Below are 18,002 nucleotides of genomic sequence, written 5' to 3'. Positions count from 1 at the left end.
TCATCGCAGGCAGCGCTCGTCACGTGCGCGGCGCTGGGATTGGCCGCCGAGCGCCGGGGGGCGGGGCCGCGGGGCCGCGGGGGCGCGGGCGCCGGACGGGCGGGGCCGCGGGCGCCGGGCTCTGCGCGGCGGCGGGGCGGCGGGGCGGCGGGGCGGCGGGGCGGCTCGCCGGGCGGGGGCGGAGGGGTCCCCGGCCCCCGTCGGCTCCGCGGCCTGACCGAGGCCGCCGTGCCGCGCGGGGTGGTCGCTGCCGTCAGTTCGGTTCGGCGCCCCCAGGCTCGGCTCCGGCGGTGACGGGACCCCTCCGGGGCCGGACCCCTGGAGCCCGGAGACCCCGGGGGCGGGGGGCGGGGCTGGGACCCTTGGGGCCTGGAGACCTTTAGGGTATTCTGAGGACTTTAGGGGGGCCGGGGGGACCCTTGGGGCCTGGAGACCTTTAGGGGGCCTGGGGACCTTTGGGGGGGTCTTAGAACTTTTGGGGGCCCTGGGAACTTTAGGGGGCCTGGGGACCTTTAGGTGGGGGTCTGAGGACCTTTACGTGGTCTGAGGACCTTTAGGGGGCCTGGGGACCTTTAGGGGGACTGGGGACTCTTGGGGCCTGGGGACCTTTAGGAGGGGCTGAGGACCTTTGGTGGGGCCTGGGGCCCTTTGGGGGGCCTGAGGGCCTTTAGGGGGTCCGGGACCCTTGGTGCCTGGGGACCTTTGGGGGGGGTCTGGGGACCTTTAGGGGGCCTGGAGACCTTTGGGGCCTGGGGACCTTTAGGGGTCTGGGGGCCTTTTAGGAAGGCCTGGGGACCTTGAGGGGAGCTGAGGACCTTTAGAGGCTTGGGACCCTTGGGGCCCAGACACCCTTAGAGGTGCTGTGACCCAGGGGTCGATTGCCTTGGGGGTCTCTGGCTGTGGGAGCCCAGACCCAGGGTTCAGAATTGGTGGAGGGTCGCTCTGAGGAGTTAGCGAGGTTCCTCCCCCTTCAGATCTGGGCGTGCGCCGCATTATCAATTCCCCCCCCCCCCCACAGAGTCCTTTTTCTTTCTAAGAAGGTATCGAGTTAAATGAGGCAGCAATTTACTTTCTGTTATCCCAGTTCTCTGGTGTCTCTCAGACTGTTTCCTGTGTGAATATTACAAATTGTTAGACCTTCACTTTCTGTCAAAAGCAGGTAACAGAAATACCAAAAACGAAATGCAAGCTCTAAGGAAGATTCTCTCATTTAGACAGGCTGTGTGGAACAGACAGAACAGCAGCTTAGAAGTGGAAATTGGTAAGATATCACAAGAAATGTACACACTGCCCTACTATGTAACTTTTGCACAACACCTTGTCAAAAAATTTGTTTAATTGATAAATAAATTTAAAAAAAGTGGATATTGTAGAGCAGGCGCTTAAAAATGCCTAGGTTTTAAATTAGCTTTAATACGTTTACAAGTGTGTGTTACGTTTTCAAATCTAATTTTGAAAGGTTGAGTTTTTGTGCCTATGACTAGGGAACTTATGAAATGATCGAGTAGGAGAAATAATCTTGCACTGGTTAGGTATAAATGAAAACTTGTCCTCAAAGTAATAGCCCGTCAGTTGTTTTACTTTCATTAACCTGAAGGATGAGAGTGTTAAGAACTTCACATCTCAAGTTTTCATCTACAACTAAAGAGCTTTTTTTTTTTTTTGGCCAGTCCTGGGCCTTGAACTCAGGGCCTGAGCACTGTCCCTGGCTTCACTTGAGCCACAGCGCCACTTCTGGCCATTTTCTATACTTGTGGTGCTGAGGAATTGAACCCAGGGCTTCATGTATATGAGGCGAGCACTTTACCACTAAGCCCTATTCCCAGCCCCCTAAAGAACTTTTTTTTTTTTTTTTGCCAGTCCTGGGGCTTGGACTCAGGGCCTGAGCACTGTCCCTGGCTTCTTTTTGCTCAAGGCTAGCACTCTGCCACTTGAGCCACAGCGCCACTTCTGGCCGTTTTCTGTATATGTGGTGCTGGGGAATTGAACCCAGGGCCTCATGTATACGAGGCAAGCTCTCTTGCCACTAGGCCATATCCCCAGCCCCCCTAAAGAACTTTTAAAAGCGTCTTCTTGTAAGGTAGAAGGTATAGTAATTGTCTTTCAACGGGCTTTGAGTTTGAAGCTGAGTGATTCTATCCTGTTATCCCTGTTTTGCAGGTGAGGAAATAAATAGAAAGCTTATGTTGAGCTAGCAGCTAGCTTTTCTGTTTCTCAGTTTCCCATTAGGCCCCAAACAGCCTCCCTCCACGCTGCTCCCCACTGGCCACCGGCATACCCGAAGTACCTGCTGTTTTCACGTCTTGATGACCGCTGGCTGGCCTCTCCTCTAAGCCTGGGGTCACCCGTTCACTGAAACAGAATTAGCTGCCAAAGGCAACAGAAACCTTGCTCTCTCCATTGACCTCTGTCTCGTGACGCTTTGCCCATTCCTTTTCCAGTCATGAAGGCTGCCGTTACGTTGCTCTGGGTTTCCTGCTGCGTCTCCCATGTTGGTTCTTCTACCCCCTGCCTGTGCTCACACTTGGGGCTTCCAAGAGTGGAGGCCCTGGAGCTCCGGCTGCATTCACCCTGGGCAAGTGCACCCATTCCTGGGAAGGTGGCTCACTTATCTCCTAAAAGCTCCCACGGTTCCCCTCCCCGCACCCCCCCCCCCCAGGCTCTTTTAGTGTAGGCCCTCTTTCACAGCCCCCTTTTACTCCCTTCTCATTTTGCAAGCAGTGCGATCTTGATGCTGCCTGGATCCTGACATCAAGGCTAGAGTTCAGACTCCCAACTCCTCTAAGGGTCTGATAGTTTGGCCCAGGTCCCCCCCCCCCCCCATTGTAAGCTACCCTCTCTAAACAAGGCTTCACCCCCTGCCCTGGGCGTCAAGGGATTGCTTCCTCCACTGAAGGAGTCCTGGTTTGCTCCAGGATTCTACCACGTCTCCGTCCCATCCTGGCACCTTCTCAGCCTCATTCTGGTGTTGATGCCATTGGATTTCCCAGCATCCCCTCCTGTGGGGGTCGAGTCTGCCTCAGCCTGTGCTTGGCTTGTGGGAGGAGCCCTCTGTATTCCAACCATGTGACACGCATGCTCCAAAGCACCCCAGGCAGGATCTCTACAGAATGCAAGTTCATTTAGCCACCACGTTAGGTGGACCATCTGCTCAGCAAGCTCACGGCGGCACTGGCTGTCTGCTGTCTCCCTTTGGGCCCTCCTTCACTTGTTCACTTGCCTCGCTAAACGCCAGGGCCTGCCATCAGCTCTGCTATCCAAGCTGAACATTTGATGTGTTTCTCTCCATGGGTGCCTTCACTTGTCACTAGGGCCTTGTTGGTTGACCTGTTCACTGCCCCTGAGGCCTCGCCTCCCCAGCCCACTCCTGCTGGTCCTAGTCTCCAGGATCTGTGGCCAAACACTAGCTTCTCAGCCATGATCCAGCTTCAGCTTTTCTTTCTTCCCTTCCCAGTCTAATCCTCCTTTAGTCCGATTTCCTTTTTAAGATTCTATTGTTTTCAAATCAGTGTACGGCAGTCATAAAGGGGATTTCACTGTGCCGCTCGCCTGCATACACGCAATGCTCACCCCTCAGGTCACCTTCCTGAATACGGTTATAACCACCCGTGGCTCAGTGCCACTCCTGTGGCTCCCGGTGGCCCGCAACATCCATGTGAGGTGTGGCCACCCCAGACAGACCCGGTGGCTTGGCTCTGCCTGCCCCAGTCCAGTGCTCCCACCAGCCCCTGTCAGCCAGCTCCCTATTTAACACCAAGCTCTCTTTCACGCGGTTGACCAAGGCCACTTCCCTCTGTCCCGATAGCATCGATTCTGTCTCTTCCTAACTGTTGAGAGACAGTGTCTAGCAACCCCTGTATTCCCAGAGCTTTGGGCTCGTTGCTAGGGCTGGTCTTGGTTCTGCTGCTCCCCATGGTGAGCAAGAGTTTTCCCTCAGAAACTGGGTTACGACTAGAGTCGGATGCTGTGTTAGCAACAGTGCAAAACTCTCCGTATTTGTGCCAAGTAAACATTCTTTCCCTAAACCCCGTGTGGGGTTTAGAAAAGCATTTTCATTACTGCAAGTGGATGCCTTACTCATCTGTGATTCTCTTAACTATCCTTTCATTCTGAACACAAATCTGGTGATCTAAACTGTGGTTTGAGTGGTTGTCCCTTTTAAAAATTAGGCTGGGAGCCTAATTACAGGCTCATGCCTGTAATCCTAGCTACTCAGGAGGCTGAGATCTGAAGATCGCAGTTCAAAGCCAGCCTGGGCAGGAAAGCCTGTAAGACTCCTATTTCCAATTAACCACCAAAAGAAGCTGGAAATGGAGCTGTGGTTCAAGTAGTAGAGCACAAGCATGAGGGAAGAAAGTTAGGCAGGTTAGAGGGAATGGCGTCTGTTTCTTATGCTGATGAAATTCATTACCCCAAATGAGGCTGAAGACCATGACATATGTCTTTCACATTTTTGTTTGTTGGTTTTGTTTGGGTGGCACCGGAGATTGAACTCGGGGTCTTGAGCTTGCTAGGCAGATATTCTCTCCCTTGAGCCATGTATCTCCAGCCCCTTTGTGTTGGTCGTTTTCAAGGTAAGGTCTCTCTGTTTGCCCTGGCTAGACTGAGCTGCGATCCCACTGCTTGTGTTCGCCTCTGTCTCTGAAGGTGACAGGCACGTGCCACCTAACCCAGCCGTGGTAGAGATGGCGTCCTGTCAACTTTTCTGGCCTCGCTGGCTTCAGATTGCAGTCCCCTGGTATCAGCCTCCCAACTAGCTGACATCACAGGCTGAAGCTACCACACTCGGCTTCTTTTCCAGTTCTGGAGGCCAGAGTCCCCGTCCCTGCAGGGCTGAGCTCCTTTGAAGGGAACAGGGAAAGCCTCTCCTGGCCTCAGTTCCTGATGATCATTCACAGGTTTGGCGGTGGCAGAATCATTCCAACTTCTGCACGGCGGTCCCGTCGCCTCTCTCCTGTCTCCTGTCTGCCAAATCTCCCTCTGCCTCTGACAAAGGCACTTGAAAAAGCACGCAGGACCCGCCCAGAATAATGGCAGGGTCTTTAATCACAGCTCCGAAGGCCCTTTCGGGTATGATGCCTCATGACAGGCGTGGGGTTGAGGGTCTATCGTTAGGGGTCATTGTTTAGCCTACCGCAGACAGGGCAGTTTCCTGCATACCTGTAGCCGTAGTAAGAGGTCTTGAAGGAGTATTGAACCCAGAAAAGAAGGAAATGGCTGGGGAGAATGAGGAAGGTGGGAACGGATCTTCTTTTCCATAGCTGTTCAAACCAGCCAAGTGCAGTGGCTCCCCGGGCATGTGGAGCTCAGTGTGGCACCACTCACATAGTGAATGACCAGCCGGCGGCCTAGAGCTCTTCAGAGGTCAGGCGGGCCTTCTGGTGTTCGTGAATCTGAAGGCTTAAGCGGTTATGGTTATTCTTCCCTCTGCTGTAGATTATCCGTTTGCATTGGAATTTGGTTTCCACAGTATCACTGTAATTCATCATTTTTAGGTGTGGCATGCTTGCTTAGGCTATAAACTTGACACATTTAAGCACAGTAATCAGAATTTCCCCTCCGGTTTGTCCTGGAACATTGATTTCAGGACAGGACCTGATGAAACATTATAGAACTTACACTTGGTTGCGAAGCACCAAAACCAGGTCAAATGACTTAATTGTTTCCTCCCTTTTAGATGTGACTCAATTGGGCTGGTACTCTGTCTGCTCTCCGGCATCTGTGAAATTGCTACTTCTAAAAATAGGTGCTCTGCTCCTTTTCTGCTTTCTTCCTGAGGCCAGCTAATGAGCGCCAAAGTTCCAGCACTTTGGAAATTGCTAGGTAGTGATGCCCGGCCATGGAGAACCACGGTGACGTCACCTGCGGTTTCACGGAGCGGACATGCTGAATTGGGCTGTAATAAATCTAGGATGTCCTCATCCTCACTGGGTAGCATTCTCAAGCACGCCACCTGATAAAGATGAGCCACACTTTGCCAACGAAACCTTGGGAGCTCGAGCCAGGGTGGCAAGGTGAACAGTGCCTCTGTCCCCGTGAGATCCAGCTTACTTTTCAGACCTCCGTCTGCCCTTGCACCTAGAGCCCAGACTGGGTCTGCCCGCGCCCTGATTGGACCTCAGCCTGCTGGCTGCTCTGTAAGAACAACTCTACCCCATTCTTTGTGGGGTTTTTTTTTTTTGCCAGTCCCGGGGCTTGAACTCAGGGCCTGAGCACTGTCCCTGGCTTCTTTTTGCTCAAGGCCAGCACTCTGCCACTTGAGCCACAGCACCACTTCTGGCCGTTTTCTATACTTGTGGTGCTGAGGAATTGAACCCAGGGCTTCATATATACAAGACAAGCACTCTACCACTAGGCCATATCCCCAGCCCCCCTCCCCCATTCTTAACACACACTCCTGACACCAGATGTTGGGTTTTCCCCCACATGGTGAAGAAGCTGTGTGCACTAGGATGGCCAGCGGGTGTGTGTGTGTGTGTGTGTGTGTGTGTGTGTGTGTGCTTGAATTGCACTCTGGCATTGTCTGCCGGGAAGTAGCATTCCACCCTGCAGGTTTAGTGTTCCATCTCCAAGGCTGTCCTCTGCTTTAATGCCATCACAAACCCCAAGTTGTGCCCTGCGTTATCCTTTGGGGTTTTCCCCCCCATCCTCCTCAGACTCGATTCATCTGATAGTGATCGGCAGCTCATTCCAAGTGATAACAACAAAGGACACGCGGTGAGTTGAAGAGGGGGAGGGCTGGGGAAGGGACAGGGCTTCGGGGGCCACCTCCGAGGTTCTCCCCTCCAGGAGCCTCCGCATGCCCCGCGATCCAAAAGTGCTCTACTCCTCCGCCTTTCCGGTGCTTATGGAGGCTTCGTTACAGCATTTTCAATGCCATTTTTTTCTTATTACCTTGAAGTACTTGTCCAAAGGGGTTTCAGTTCAACATCAGTTGAATTACATGATGGGTGCATGATGGCAATCCCTTGAGCTTTCAACCCCTCCTGGGCCCTTGATGCTGAAAGTCTCAACCCCGTAACCCTGCCTTGGTGTTTCCAGTGAGCAGCCCCCATCCGGGAGCCCCTGAGGCCGGCCCACAAGCTGTCCATTCAGTGCACATGGGAAGATTCACCCGAGAAGGGTCCAAGGACTTTGGCAGCTGTGTGTTGCAGGAAATGGGTGTTGGGGTTCAGCTTTGGCCTTGAGGGGGAAGGGCAGAGGAGAGCGCTCCCGAGACGCCGCCCTTCCCCCAGCCCTGGGGGAATGCAGAAGCAGGCCACAATTCTCTGGGTCGGGAACCAGAAGAACTGGCTTTGCAACCAGCCCCCCAACTTTCTCGCCAGCCCATGTGCTCCCCATTCTCATGGGCTTTGCCCCTGGGGTGGTGCCAGCCAGGTGACGTTAGCTCATGAGGGGGTCTTATGACAAGCTCGCCAGCCTATCGCCAAGCTCTTGGTCGATCACCCCCTTTCTCGTCGCCCCCTGCTATATCAACTGCTAGCCACTCCCTTATTAAATCAGATTTGCTCTTGAAGCGTCTCCGAGATCCGCGTACGCCTGGCTTTCTTCACGGGTAAGGAGGGAGGTAAAGCGATCTCGTACGGCCGCGTGCACCTGAGGTCTTTCCTGAGCCCCCCACTCCACTCTGGCCTTACCTGCGGGTCGGGTGACCAGGGGAGAGGGTGAGAAAGGGAGTGATTAGAGTAGAGTAGAGCCTGACCCCCCGTGCCAGGGGAGGCGACCCGAGCCCGGCAAATGGGGACCAAGACCAAAGATACACTTGACAGTATCCCTGTACTGACATCAAGATACCATCGGCACCATCTCTTCAGCAACGCGGCTCCTCTCTTGAAATGGACCCGATCTTTCTCCCGGGGGCTAGTGCAGCAAGGAGGGGGCAGTTGCGTTTCCTCTCCTCGAATGGGCAGTTTAGTGGATGCCAGAACCAGAGAGGCCTCCAAACAACTACAGTGAATACGCTTTTCATTCTTCACATGGTGGCAATCAAACCCAGGGCCCTGGGCAGGCTGAGCACGCTTCACACTACCCGGTCAGCACCAGTGGTTTGTTGGTTTAAAGTAACCTTCAGGATAGTTTCACCAGACAGTGTTTCCAGTGAAGCTAGCTACTTACCAAAGTACGGATAGCGCGGATAAGTGACGACTCATCTGGCGCATCGTCACCAGATATATTATAAAAACAAATGAGAGGAAAGTTGTGCTCTCTGGTGAAGAGTATTAATGGACATGGAAATACTTTCAGGCCTGAGAATGGACACTCATCGACCCCTCGAGAAGCTTCAGTTGGAGGCTGGTTTACTTCTGAAATTAACAAAGATGAACAACGAAAGTGCTCGGTCGTCAGGACTGAACCTCCCGGGCCAGTTTCAACTGGCACAATGATGAAGTTCTCTCTGCTTTATGCCTTACACAAAAACACCAACCAGAAGTAACTTGTTGTTAGCTAATCAGTTATTTTCCTATTGTTCTAGATCCCTGTCCTGTCTTACAAGGAAAGTTAACTTTGGAATAACAAATTCCATACCACCTTTTTCATCATTGTTTTGCTTTCTTCCTTGGACCTTTTCTACCCACGAACCAAGCTCTTTTGTTGGGCGCATTGGGACATTTGCTCTGCTAAGCCTTGAAGTATTACCAGCTTCTAGAATGGGAAATAAAGCCAGTTAAGATTTTTAAACTAACTTGTGTGTTTTTGCCTTTTGACAGAGATTCGGGAAATGGCTTACAGGTAGCACCCTCTCTGGAATGGCGCTTCCCAAACCCATTCCGAAGGCACAAATGCTGTGAGGTCTCAGTGGGCAGCTGCCTGGGTACACGGTCGCATAGGACACGGCCACCTGGGACATGGGCTGGGAAAGCTGGCCCCGCTGAGGACAAGAGAGCCAAGCGGAGACCACAAGGGGGTGCGGTGGAGGGGACACAAGCGCCCTGCCCAATAGGGAGTGGTCAGGAATCAGAGCCCCAAGCGCTGGGGATGCGGAGGGCGGAGAAGTCCCCAGAGGCCAGGGGGCCTGGGAACGTGCAAGTGAAGTCCACCCTGGTATTTTATGCAGGGCTGACCAGGACGCGAGCAGTGGCCAAAACAGGTCTGGAGACTATGTCACAATGGCTCCATGAGGCCTGGCTTGGCCTGGCTGGGTGTTGCTAGGCAACCGCCCCCTTGCTCCTGTCACACTTGCTTCTCTCACGGTTGGCCCTGGGCTCTCTAGAGCAGTCCCGGGGGAGGCTGGGCTGAGGGGATTTAGTAGATACGAGGCCAAATGTTTCTCGCCCAGGAAGCCTGTTGATGCCTCTTGATGTCTTGGTGGGCCTTGTCTGACCCCTTGCCTAGTTTGTTCCAAGATGGCCGCAGCCTGGAGAGCCCCGCATGGGATAAAGTTAGAGGCGGGGTGAGGTGTGTGGCACACACGTGTGGAACACAGTTGAGGCCACAGAAGCTATGTGTTACAGACTTCAACATGAAGATGGCAGCATGCCCTGAAGGAACAGGAGGGAGGGGCAGCGGTCAGACAGACAGAATGACTTGGAAGGAGGGAGGAGGCGGAGAGAGCCAGAGAGAGCCCAAGGGTTTCAGGATCTTTGCCGTGGCTCTCCTCAGTGAGTTCAGAGCAGGGAGGAGCCAGTCCCCAGGGTCACGCTGAGGGAGCAGGGCCACTGCGGTGCTGCTGCGGCACAAATTGCGTAGTCCACGTGTGGCGTCGGGGTCGGTGGCGTGAGTCCCATCGGCCGTCCCCCGGCTGCCCCCAGGGCGGTGGTCCCGGGAGGCGGCGTTCAAGCGGGCGTCTCCCCTCCGATGCGGGGAGAGGGGGCCTGGGCCTGCTCCGCGACGCGGCGCGGCCTCCGCGTTCGCCGCCGAGTGCAGGGGCCACACCAGGGCACCGAGTTCCCCCGTGCCTGCAGCCAGAACTCACCGCCATCTGAGGGTGGTGAGGTGGATAGCTCTCCTCCCCTGGCCTAGCAGCGGGGAGCGGATGATTCTGGATAGTTCTAAGCGTGCAGCTGTGCGCGACCCCATTGCACCCAACAGGAAGAGGCGGCGGTGTAGACCCGCATCTGCCGACGTGGCTGGCGAGGGGACTTTTATGTACCGCACACCACACCTGCGGGCGCGGGCAGCACTCAGTGCCTTCACAGACGCCGGGGTCCTGCCGCGTCCTGCCGAGCCAGGCCTCGAGATGGTGCAGGCACAGTGGGCTGCTCTGCACATGTCCTCCGCTCTCCCCCGTCGGCGGCTTAGCCCGTGGCCCCACAGAGCCGTTACCGACGAGGAGGAGCGGACGGCGAGGAAGTCCATGAAAAGAGGCTGACGTCATCGCAGAAGCACAGATTGCAGCGGCAACGAGACACTGCGGCAAACCAGAACGGCTGAGTGAGGATGGAACCCCGAGCGCCCGCAAGGAGGCAAAGCAGGAGGGAGAACTGGAGCGTCTGCTCTGGAAACCGCCACGGCCTCCTGTCAGCGGCCAACTCCTGGAATCTCCCAGAACCGCACCATCTCCCGCCCAAGCGTCTGCCCAGCCTCGGCTCTCCGCCCAAAGGGCTGTCAGTTGCCCTTGAGCAGAGAAGCCGGCATCCATGGGTGAAATGAAACGCACTTCTCTCAGCAGAGGCCCCGGGAACAAAGCGATACGCTGTACTGTAGGACTCCACGCGAGATCCTGCAAAAGGTGCGGAGGATAGGATCACGGGCAGGCAAGGGTCACAAGCGGCCCTCGGGGCTGCTGGGAGTGTTCTGTGCCCTGACTGAGCTGACACTCACGCGAGGTCCTGCATCCGCCATCCCTTCCCCCATGGAGCTCAGCACCGTAAAGAAGAAGGCGTCGTACCTGAGCCCCGGGCTGTCATCATGAACTCAGAGAGAAAGATGGAAGACACAGAGATCAACCTCCTTCAAAAACTTGACACGCTCAAGTTCCCGTCGGTCCCCAGCTAGTTCCATTCCACCCGCCATCCAGCGTGCCAGTCCGTACTGATGAGTTTAGCAAAAAGAAAAAAAAAAGCGGACTCACGAGTCAGAAGCCTCAAATCTGCCTCCTGGAGGAAGGGGTCGGGGTCCTAACTGAACAAGAAGCAGGTGGTGAGGGAGGTGGGTTGTGCATCGTTCCCTCTTCCCAGGATGCACTGCACCTGATTTAATGGCGTTTTCAGCCGTGACGTTTTTCTTCCACACGAGGCCAAGCCAATAGCTGCCGTTTCAATAAAAGCGGCTTTCAGTCTCCGAGAAGGAACCCAGGCCACCATTATCATGGTGGCCCGTGTTTACCTCAGCGCTAGTGAGATTCATAACGCATTGCTCAGCTTTGTGACGTCTGAAGCTGGTGACTTAATGTCAACGGCAGCAAGTGACTAAGCAAGACGAGCTAAGGGCTTATTCCTGTTTCAGTCTCGAAGCCTCTGCTTTTCTCAGTGCGAGGGACAGAACCTAGGACCTCTGCCTGTGAAACAGCGGTGTTCTCCCGCAAAGCCCAGGAGACAGCAGGAGTTCAGAGCTCTCCCTTCTTAGTCTTTCTTTCTTAGACTTCCCCCCTCCCTTTTATTGTCAAAGTGACTTACAGAGGGGTTACAGGTTCATACGTGAGGCGGTGAGTGCATTTCTTGTTCAGCTTGTTCCCTTTCCCTGGACTTCTGTTGAGGCCCAAGGGAACAGAGCCTGTGACTTGGTGCACGTGGCCTGCCTTCGCCTCTTCGCTGGGCCCCGCAGTCCAGCCTGCCTCTGCTAGAAACCAGGGGGTTAGGAAACCAGGCATTCTGGCAAGCTTGCTGGTGGAGTCTTGTTCTCGTTGGAGAATTTCTATAAGCAGAAATGTGAAGAGCAAAGCGGTTACTCGCCAGGGTGAATATTTTTTTTTTTTTTTTTTTTTTGCCAGTCCTGGGGCTTAGGCTCAGGGCCTGAGCACTGTCCCTGGCTTCTCTTTGCTCAAGGCTAGCACTCTGCCACTTGAGCCACAGCGCCGCTTCTGGCCATTTTCTGTATATGTGGTGCTGGGGAATTGAACCCAGGGCCTCATGTATATGAGGCAAGCACTCTTGCCACTAGGCCATATCCCCAGCCCAAGGGCGAATATTTTTAAGTAAAAGGTCAAAGCTGCCCAGCACTGGTATTTATACACCTTGGAGTCACGTGTGCATTTGACCGCAGTCATTGCTAGGTGCCACAGTCACCACCAGGACCCAGGTAGTTGTGACGGGAGTGGGGGCTGGGGGGTGGGGGGCAGGTGCACCCTTGGCCTCTCAGCTCCCCTAGCCTTGCCAGCTGTGGCGGTGAGGCTCATCTTGCTGCTGCAGCTCCAGGACTGGCCGCTGTGGGAAGAGCCGTCCTGTGGGTGGGCTTTCAATCCAGTTTGGTGAGGAACTGATTCCGGCCTAAAGCAAACAGCAGCTCAGGAGCCTGCTGGCACCGGGGCTGGCACCTCCTCCTGGCCCAGGCTGCTCTCCCGCCCCCTTCTAGACCTCTCGCTGGTTGCGGAGGCAGGCTGTTTTAGGCCCGCCATCTCCCTCAGCCAGTGTGGACAGTGGGGTGTCACCTGGGGGGGTGGTAGCCGGCCAGGGGCAGTCCGGGCCTCTCTTTGAGCTGCAGGTCAGTCAGTTCAACAGTTTGAGACATCTGGGGATGGGACTCCTCAGCTACCGTGGTGTGCACTCGCCCCCGTGTGTCATCTCGTTCCTAAAAACAAAGGACAAGAATATGTTACAGGATTTGTTTAGGGATTCATACCCCTATGCACAACTAACATATGCTAATAAAGTGACAGAAAAGACAACAACTTAGCCTTATAAAAACAAATCGTTAGATATAGGAGAGAAAACAGAAAATGCACTGTGTATACCAAATACATAAATCGTATATATGTCACCAGAACCAAATTTCAGTCATTTGTTGAAGCTCCAATTTGGAACTCGCAGCTTATATGCTAGTTTTCAGGCTCACATTTTTGTGGTCAAAGAACACAATGGCATGAACTGTGTTTTTAACACACAAACCCAAATTTACATTTTTTTAATTTTTGTTTTGTTTTTTTTGCCAGTCCTGGGCCTTGGACTCAGGGCCTGAGCACTGTTCCTGGCTTCTTTTTGCTCAAGGCTAGCACTCTGCCACTTGAGCCACAGCGCCCCTTCTGGCCGTTTTCTATATATGTGGCGCTGGGGAATCGAACCCAGGGCCTCATGTATACGAGGCGAGCACTCTACCACTAGGCCACATTCCCAGCCCCCAAATTTACTTTAAATGTGTTCAAATGTTTCAGTTGAGAAAGCTTTCCCAAGGACTTGAGCAAAACTAGGGCTCAGACTACCTCTGGGAATGTCACTAAATTTAAGCCTGGTGTTCCCTCCAGTACGGAGAAGGTAACTAAAGACGGGAAACGGGTTTGCCTGCCAGAAAGCTTCCCCACACGGGTTCCCATTGCTGTAAACCATGGAAATTGGGCACGGGTACTCAGACATCATAATAAGCTATAATGAAAGGATGCTTGCTAATTGCAAATGGACAAAATCCGACCTCCTAAACCTGTAGCCGAGATAGCTAATTTGTTGCAATGTAGGGTTAAAGTAGGGCTTTCAAGGGATAGCTGTAGTCTGGATCTGAGGTATCTCTGAAAGGCCCACTGTGGAAGACCCAGTCCCCTCCTGTGGGCCACTGGGAGGAGGCGGAGCCTTTGGGAGATGGGGTTTGGTGGGAGGAAAAGAGGCCACTGGAGGCGTGGCTTTGAAAGGAATATGGAGACCCAGGTCCCTCCCCCGTCTTCCTCCGTGTCCGACCCAGGTCCCTCCCCCGTCTTCCTCCGTGTCCTGGTTTTGAGAGGAGCAGTGTCCTGGGCAATGCCCTCCCTCTATGATGTTTGGCCTCACCACAGTCCCAGGCCACTGGGCCTCCTGACTGGAACCTCTAGGACCGTGAGCCAGAATATTCCCTCTTTCCTTTACAAGCCGACTCCCTGAGGCACTGGTCAAAGAGATGGAAAACGAACACACGGGCTTTTCCAGCACATTCCTAAATGCAACCAGACAGTTGTAGATCACTTCCATCACCAGTTTTCATGGCACCTGCCCTAGCTCCATGGCGGGGTACAGTCATGGACCGCTGGCTGTCCTCAGCCCTGGGCAGCTGGACAGAGGCCATGTTGGTGGATACCAGGATGGATGGAGCCAAAATCATCTCCCCAAGGTAATATCCCAGCAACCTCTTGGCTCACAGGTGTCTGTGATGGAGTCCAAACCACAGCCTTCTCCACACCTCCCAGAGCCACAGAAAGACCCTGCCGGAATCTACGTGCACCTGGAGCCAGCGAGTGACCAAGACTCACATTGTGGTTCTTGGAGCCCCCTGCCCTGGGCCCCTGAGAAAGACACTGACACATCTCCTTGTTCCTCTCACACCAATGACGGGACCATCTGGGGATTCCCCAAATCCTGTCCCAGAAACACAGCCCAGGCAGGACCGCAGCACGGTGCGTGGCCTTAGCTGACCTGGAGCCATGAGGCACAAGATCTGGGGCAGCTGCAAGGCCCATGACCTCCAAATGCTAGGCTGAAACCAAAGCCCCTGATACCATCAGGAGGCGGGCCTTTGGGAGGTGACGAGGTCATGAATGGAGCCCGCATCCCAGGGCTACTGTCTGTGAAACAGAGAGCTCCACACTGCACGCAGCTGGGGCCCAGGAACCAGGCCGCGCTGCACACCCAGCCCGCAGAGCCTCCAGATCTCTGACGCGCTCCTCCCGGTAAGTCACCCGGTCTGTGCACGGGCCCCGGAGCCCAGACGGACGGCAGCTGGCCCTGCGCACAGCCGCCCACTGCCGGAGAGCACAGACTGCAGACGCTTTGAGACTACGCAGAGCGTGCGGCCCGGGACGCCTCTGTCCCCGTCCCCTCCCCGCCCCCTGCTCTGCCACGAACGCCAGACACAGAGGGCGTGGCGTGGGTGTGGAGAGAACACGCCCTGGAGACTGGACGCACGCAGCTCACACTCCAAGTGTCACACTCCGCTGTCTCTTGTCATTCAACAGGCAGCTTTGCATACAATCTCTCTCTCCGCATAACAATGGCCTGAGCCGGCTGCCTTACTCACCCGTCACCGGAGCCCAGGTGGTATCTTCATTCTGTGCTCACACTGGCTGGCTTCTTCCTCCTCAGGCCCCGTGAGCGCCTCGAAACTTCCACGTGTCAGATCGAGTCCTGTAACTGAACGCAGAGCTCAGGACTCGCGCGTGACTTGCTCTTTTCCCAGTGGATGCAGCCAGAGGAGGAGGACGTGGGCACAAGCGCACTTCCTCTGTGGCCCCATTGCAACCGTGCTGTCCTGCAGACTGAGAGGCCAAGGACCCGCTCGCTGCACCCATGAGACCAAACCCACCTGTGCTCAAGCCGTCGTGGGGCAGGTCTTTGTTTTGTCACCACATTTTCTGTGATCAAGGTGAAATGAAGACAACCTAGTCTCGAGAGGTTTAAAAAGCATGTAAGGAAACGCGGAGTGCCTAGAAACATCTCCCTCCTTGTGGTCTTGCAAGCCGAGGACAACAGTTGAACTCAGCGTCCTTTGTGTTCTCAGGTTCCTGGCTGTATTTGCTCTTGGTCCACAGTGGAGAAGAAAGCCCTACAAGGCCCGTATGTGTCCTCCCTGTGTCCTCTGTCTGGGACTCCGAAGCTCCCAGCAGAGAGGAGGTACAGCCCCCCACCCCCCCACACACACAGCCCCAGCCCATGGAGAGCATGGGAACCGGTAAGTAGTTTTCCCCTTCCCATTTGTGTTTTCTGTCCTTGGCGAGGAGTGCGGGCTGGGCTTGCTCTGGCTTACCCTGTGCCATACAGAATGGCAGCTTTCTGGCAATGTCGTGCCCTGTGTTACTGCTCCGTAAAGGAGCAGTGTGACCCAGGTTATTCCCTTTTCAGGGCCATGGCCGAATTACTCCATATCTTGTTTATCCAAGTAAACAACCACATCTGCCAGCAAACCTATACCCTGAGTCACAAACTGGTCATTTATTTGTGACAAGAAACCTTGGTACCTGTGGCTATATGGATCACATCCGAAACCCTAGACGCTTGTACTTACGCATCACACCTGAAGTGACAAAGGAAAGACCCCACTGAGCCTGAGGTGTGGCAGGCTCACAGACCCGTCCGTGGCCACTCCCCACGAGCCTTCCCTCAGCTCCAGCCCACGCAGTGTGTCCTGTCCGTCACACACCACCCACTTGCGACGGACATAGCTTGCCACACCTGCCCTTGCACTGTCTGCTCTGTGCTCTGAATGGCCCCAAGGGCTCTGTGAGCCCACAGTTGCTGAAACCCTATCTCGTCCCCTGCGGAGACCTTCTTGAAAGCTTATCAGCTCTCTGCTGTGTCTCCAGCACAGCCCTGCTGCCTTTTTCTTTATTGTCAACGTGCTGTGCAGAGAGGTTACAGTTTCATACATTAGGCCTTGGGTACATTTCTTGTACTGTTTGTTACCTCCTCCCTCATTCCCCTCCCCTCCCTCCCCTTTTCCCTCTCCCCCCCATGAGTTGTTCAGTTGGTTTACACCAAACGGTTTTGCAAGTATATTGCTTTTGGAGTCGCTTGTCTTTTTATCCTGTGTCTCAAAAATACGGAACGCTTCACGAATATGCGTGGCGTCCTTGCGCAGGGGCCCTGCCAATCATCTCTGTATCGTTCCAATTTTAGTATACGCGCTACTGGAGCACCCTGCCGCCTTTTCAACCATTTCCTAGCCATTTTGTGATTATGGATGTTTTCAGTGATCTGAGAGTAAATATTAGTAATTAGGATCAGAATAAAAGAACTTGTGATTCAGACATTAGAATAAAATAATGTCATTTGCAGGAAATGTACAGAACTAGAACAAATCATGTTAAGTAAGGTAAGTGAAGATCAGAAACATTCTCTCTGCTATGTGGAAGTTACATCTGAAATGCACTGGGATATGACAAATGACACAGCATTCTAGATACTCACATACAGTGAGACCACAAGAGGATGATATTTATATAAAATAATACACATGCTGAAACGGACTCCTAAGATATGGAAACAAAAGACTCCTCTTCTGATGACTCTGTGCTCTTTACCGTATCTATGGTGTGTGCACCTGTGGATCTGCAGGAGGGGAGGGGAGGGGCGGGGGGGCGGGCACAGAAGTCCAGGACACAGGGTGAACGCGTGCAGCAGTGGAGCACACTGGACATTGAGGACAGTGATCTCTACGGCTCGCAGGTGGAGACGGGAGGGAGGGAATGGGAGAGAGCGAGGGGACAGAGAACGCTGAGTGAAAGGAAAGGCACTCATTACCTGACCCCTCTCTATATCACACCTATAATAACAGTGAAGTAAATTAAAAAAAACAAAAACACCTGTGATTGCCAATGACCACGCATACAAGTCAAATCAGTGGTACTGGGAAACTTGGGGACTTCCGTTATTCAATGAACTCCAATCTTGTGGACAGACGTAGATGTGTCTGTCTGTCTGTTTACGTCACAGCTCGCTCCAACTCACTCGAGTCTATGTCAGCAATCGGAAGTTCTCTCTGTACAGTGAGTGACTTTGGAAGTTCATTGGAAAAATAGCAAGGTCGAGCCATTCCCACAGGCCGGCTCGGGCCTGGGCTGGGGCTGGGGGACCTGAGGGGACCCCAAAGGCACTGCAGGAGCAGCCGCGTTCCTCTGGCCACAGGGCACGGACGACAGGCAAACGTGTGGCCTATGAATAAGGGTGCGGGCAAAGCCAGTGAGGAACCCAGTAGGCACTGGATACGAAGTGCCGTTGGCTGGTGGCCGGATCTGTGGTTGAGCTAGATGACCTATCTCTGTCAAAACAGCAGCCTGGGGGCTGGGGATGTGGCCTAGTGGTAGAGGGCTCGCCTCGTGTACGTGAAGCCCTGGGTTCGAATCCTCAGCACCACATATATAGGGAAAGCCAGAAGGGGCGCTGTGGCTCAAGTGGTAGAGTGCTAGCCTTGAGCGCAAAGAAGTCAGGCCTTGAGTCCCAAGCCCCAGCACTGAC

General features: G+C 54.2%; 1 non-coding gene across 1 annotated transcript; it reads right to left on the bottom strand.

The window, feature by feature from the left end:
- Positions 1–16,581: 16,581 nt before the first annotated feature.
- Positions 16,582–16,684, bottom strand: LOC125352136. Its single transcript, XR_007211130.1, has one exon. It is a non-coding gene; the product is annotated as a U6 spliceosomal RNA (small nuclear RNA).
- Between the last annotated feature and the right edge of the window lie 1,318 nt (positions 16,685–18,002).

Source organism: Perognathus longimembris, chromosome 5 (genome assembly GCF_023159225.1).
Source record: "Perognathus longimembris pacificus isolate PPM17 chromosome 5, ASM2315922v1, whole genome shotgun sequence".
Taxonomy (NCBI): Eukaryota; Metazoa; Chordata; class Mammalia; order Rodentia; family Heteromyidae; genus Perognathus; species Perognathus longimembris.
The sequence above is the reverse complement of the archived record's forward strand: the minus strand, read 5'-3'. Positions and strand labels throughout refer to the sequence as shown.